General features: G+C 54.3%; 1 non-coding gene across 1 annotated transcript in view; it reads left to right on the plus strand.

Moving 5' to 3' along the window:
• Nucleotides 1-3,223: 3,223 nt before the first annotated feature.
• LOC144420217 (small subunit ribosomal RNA) overlaps nt 3,224-5,000 on the plus strand; it is a 1,810-nt gene continuing 33 nt past the window's right edge. Inside the window, exon 1 of the ribosomal RNA XR_013474570.1 lies at nt 3,224-5,000. This exon is cut by the window's right edge and continues 33 nt beyond it. This is a non-coding gene — a ribosomal RNA (small subunit ribosomal RNA).

The raw sequence follows: 5,000 nt of genomic DNA on the forward strand, positions 1-5,000 counted from the left end.
CTAACCCTAGGTAAGGCATGTCAGAGCGAAAGACAGTAATTTCGAATGAGCCAAGAAAGAGCGGTGCGGGGCCGGTCGGAGCGCACCCTTTTCTCGGTGGCTGGCGGGCGAGAGAGTGCTGCGTCGCCGGCATCGGCGTCGAAAGAAGCCGAGCCGAAAAAAGTTAAAGTACAAACGTGCAAGCATAATAACCTAACCCTAGGTAAGGCATGTCAGAGCGAAAGACAGTAAACTCGAATGAGCCAAGAAAGAGCGGTGCGGGGCCGGTCGGAGCGCACCCTTTTCTCGGTGGCTGGCGGGCGAGAGAGTGCTGCGTCGCCTGCATCGGCGTCGAAAGAAGCCGAGCCGAAAAAAGTTAAAGTACAAACGTGCAAGCATACTAACCTAACCCTAGGTAAGGCATGTCAGAGCGAAAGACAGTAATTTCGAATGAGCCAAGAAAGAGCGGTGTGGGGCCGGTCGGAGCGCACCCTTTTCTCGGTGGCTGGCGGGCGAGAGAGTGCTGCGTCGCCGGCATCGGCGTCGAAAGAAGCCGAGCCGAAAAAAGTTAAAGTACAAACGTGCAAGCATACTAACCTAACCCTAGGTAAGGCATGTCAGAGCGAAAGACAGTAATTTCGAATGAGCCAAGAAAGAGCGGTGCGGGGCCGGTCGGAGCGCACCCTATTCTCGGTGGCTGGCGGGCGAGAGAGTGCTGCGTCGCCGGCATCGGCGTCGAAAGAAGCCGAGCCGAAAAAAGTTAAAGTACAAACGTGCAAGCATACTAACCTAACCCTAGGTAAGGCATGTCAGAGCGAAAGACAGTAAACTCGAATGAGCCAAGAAAGAGCGGTGCGGGGCCGGTCGGAGCGCACCCTTTTCTCGGTGGCTGGCGGGCGAGAGAGTGCTGCGTCGCCGGCATCGGCGTCGAAAGAAGCCGAGCCGAAAAAAGTTAAAGTACAAACGTGCAAGCATACTAACCTAACCCTAGGTAAGGCATGTCAGAGCGAAAGACAGTAATTTCGAATGAGCCAAGAAAGAGCGGTGCGGGGCCGGTCGGAGCGCACCCTTTTCTCGGTGGCTGGCGGGCGAGAGAGTGCTGCGTCGCCGGCATCGGCGTCGAAAGAAGCCGAGCCGAAAAAAGTTAAAGTACAAACGTGCAAGCATACTAACCTAACCCTAGGTAAGGCATGTCAGAGCGAAAGACAGTAATTTCGAATGAGCCAAGAAAGAGCGGTGCGGGGCCGGTCGGAGCGCACCCTTTTCTCGGTGGCTGGCGGGCGAGAGAGTGCTGCGTCGCCGGCATCGACGTCGAAAGAAGCCGAGCCGAAAAAAGTTAAAGTACAAACGTGCAAGCATACTAACCTAACCCTAGGTAAGGCATGTCAGAGCGAAAGACAGTAATTTCGAATGAGCCAAGAAAGAGCGGTGCGGGGCCGGTCGGAGCGCACCCTTTTCTCGGTGGCTGGCGGGCGAGAGAGTGCTGCGTCGCCGGCACCGGCGTCGAAAGAAGCCGAGCCAAAAAAAGTTAAAGTACAAACGTGCAAGCATACTAACCTAACCCTAGGTAAGGCATGTCAGAGCGAAAGACAGTAAACTCGAATGAGCCATGAAAGAGCGGTGCGGGGCCGGTCGGAGCGCACCCTTTTCTCGGTGGCTGGCGGGCGAGAGAGTGCTGCGTCGCCGGCATCGGCGTCGAAAGAAGCCGAGCCGAAAAAAGTTAAAGTACAAACGTGCAAGCATACTAACCTAACCCTAGGTAAGGCATGTCAGAGCGAAAGACAGTAATTTCGAATGAGCCAAGAAAGAGCGGTGCGGGGCCGGTCGGAGCGCACCCTTTTCTCGGTGGCTGGCGGGCGAGAGAGTGCTGCGTCGACGGCATCGGCGTCGAAAGAAGCCGAGCCAAAAAAAGTTAAAGTACAAACGTGCAAGCATACTAACCTAACCCTAGGTAAGGCATGTCAGAGCGAAAGACAGTAATTTCGAATGAGCCAAGAAAGAGCGGTGCGGGGCCGGTCGAAGCGCACCCTTTTCTCGGTGGCTGGCGGGCGAGAGAGTGTTGCGTCGCCGGCATCGGCGTCGAAAGAAGCCGAGCCAAAAAAAGTTAAAGTACAAACGTGCAAGCATACTAACCTAACCCTAAGTAAGGCATGTCAGAGCGAAAGACAGTAAACTCGAATGAGCCATGAAAGAGCGGTGCGGGGCCGGTCGGAGCGCACCCTTTTCTCGGTGGCTGGCGGGCGAGAGAGTGCTGCGTCGCCGGCATCGGCGTCGAAAGAAGCCGAGCCGAAAAAAGTTAAAGTACAAACGTGCAAGCATACTAACCTAACCCTAGGTAAGGCATGTCAGAGCGAAAGACAGTAATTTCGAATGAGCCAAGAAAGAGCGGTGCGGGGCCGGTCGGAGCGCACCCTTTTCTCGGTGGCTGGCGGGCGAGAGAGTGCTGCGTCGCCGGCATCGGCGTCGAAAGAAGCCGAGCAGAAAAAAGTTAAAGTACAAACGTGCAAGCATACTAACCTAACCCTAGGTAAGGCATGTCAGAGCGAAAGACAGTAATTTCGAATGAGCCAAGAAAGAGCGGTGCGGGGCCGGTCGGAGCGCACCCTTTTCTCGGTGGCTGGCGGGCGAGAGAGTGCTGCGTCGCCGGCATCGGCGTCGAAAGAAGCCGAGCCAAAAAAAGTTAAAGTACAAACGTGCAAGCATACTAACCTAACCCTAGGTAAGGCATGTCAGAGCGAAAGACAGTAAACTCGAATGAGCCATGAAAGAGCGGTGCGGGGCCGGTCGGAGCGCACCCTTTTCTCGGTGGCTGGCGGGCGAGAGAGTGCTGCGTCGCCGGCATCGGCGTCGAAAGAAGCCGAGCCGAAAAAAGTTAAAGTACAAACGCGATGCTAATGAGCGAGCCGTTGTCTCGACTAATATGTAGGGGGCGTTCGATCGAGCGTCTGGCTTGAGCGCTTGTCGGCCTAGCAGAACGGTCGCATTGTTATGCCCGGGTTTTAGGCACCGCTGCAGGCGGCCGGCAGAGCTCTTGTTTGTGCGAAACTGAATGGATCGAGCCCGAGAGAGGGCGAGCAAAGAAAAAACGCAAATCGCTCCGCTTGGCACTGCCGGCGAGAGCGTGGACGTCGCGGCCAGCGACTGTCGAAGCTGAGTACGGCCGCAGGCGATCGCCTCGGTCTTAAACGAATGCGACGAGCACGCGCCGGGCGGCCCAGCAAGGGCCGAGCGCAGCTGTCGCAGCTATCTGGTTGATCCTGCCAGTAGTGATATGCTTGTCTCAAAGATTAAGCCATGCAGGTGCAAGTACGAGTTCTCGTAAAGCGAAACTGCGAATGGCTCATTAAATCAGTCTTGGTTTATTTGGTCTCGTAAGCGAAGTGGATAACTGTGGTAATTCTAGAGCTAATACATGCATTAAGCGCCGACTTCGGGAGGCGCGCTTTTATCAGATCAAAACCGACCGGGTTCGTCCTGTGACGTTTGATGACTCTGGATAACCACGCGGATCGTACGGTCTCTGCACCGACGACGTATCATTCAAGTGTCTGCCCTATCAACTGTCGAAGGTACGCTACGTGCCTACCTTTGTGATAACGGGTAACGGGGAATCAGGGTTCGATTCCGGAGAGGGAGCCTGAGAAACGGCTACCACATCCAAGGAAGGCAGCAGGCGCGCAAATTACCCATTCCCGACACGGGGAGGTAGTGACGAAAAATAACAATACAGGACTCTAACGAGGCCCTGTAATTGGAATGAGTACATCCTAAAACTCTTAACGAGTATCCATTGGAGGGCAAGTCTGGTGCCAGCAGCCGCGGTAATTCCAGCTCCAACAGTGTATGCTAAAGTTGTTGCGGTTGAAAAGCTCGTAGTTGGATTTTGGGCGAGCGCCGCCGGTCCGTCGCAAGGCGTGTCACTGGTTGCGTTCGCCTCACCTTCGGTTCTCCGTCGGTGCTCTTGACTGAGTGTCGGCGGTGGCCGATAAGTTTACTTTGAAAAAATTAGAGTGTTCAAAGCAGGCTGTTCGCCTGCATAGTGTTGCATGGAATAATGGAATAGGACCTCGGTTCTATTTTGTTGGTTTTCGGAGCACGAGGTAATGATTAAGAGGGACAGACGGGGGCGTCCGTACTCTGCCGTTAGAGGTGAAATTCTTGGATCGGCGGAAGACGAACTACTGCGAAAGCATTCGCCAAGAATGTTTTCTTTAATCAAGAGCGAAAGTCAGAGGTTCGAAGACGATCAGATACCGTCCTAGTTCTGACTATAAACGATGCCAACTAGCGATCGGGAGGCGTTACCATGACGACCTTTCCGGCAGCTTCCGGGAAACCAAAGTCTTTGGGTTCCGGGGGAAGTATGGTTGCAAAGCTGAAACTTAAAGGAATTGACGGAAGGGCACCACCAGGAGTGGAGCCTGCGGCTTAATTTGACTCAACACGGGGAAACTCACCCGGCCCGGACACAGGTAGGATTGACAGATTGAGAGCTCTTTCTTGATTCTGTGGGTGGTGGTGCATGGCCGTTCTTAGTTGGTGGAGCGATTTGTCTGGTTAATTCCGATAACGAACGAGACTCTGGCATGCTAAATAGTTACGCGACCTTCTCGGTCGGCGTCTAACTTCTTAGAGGGACTAGTGGCGTTTAGCCACACGAGATTGAGCAATAACAGGTCTGTGATGCCCTTAGATGTCCGGGGCCGCACGCGCGCTACACTGAGTGAAGCAGCGAGTGTCTAACCTAGGCCGAAAGGTCCGGGTAACCCGTTGAACCTCATTCGTGATTGGGATAGGGACTTGCAATTGTTTCCCTTGAACGAGGAATTCCCAGTAAGCGCAAGTCATCAACTTGCGTTGATTACGTCCCTGCCCTTTGTACACACCGCCCGTCGCTACTACCGATTGAATGGTTTAGTGAGATCCTTGGATCGGCCCCGTCGCGGCTGGCAACGGCCGCGTCGGCGTGTCGAGAAGACGATCAAACTTGATCATTTAGAGGAAGTAAAAGTCGTAACAAG

The sequence above is a fragment of the Styela clava genome, chromosome 2 (genome assembly GCF_964204865.1).
Source record: "Styela clava chromosome 2, kaStyClav1.hap1.2, whole genome shotgun sequence".
Taxonomy (NCBI): domain Eukaryota; kingdom Metazoa; phylum Chordata; class Ascidiacea; order Stolidobranchia; family Styelidae; genus Styela; species Styela clava.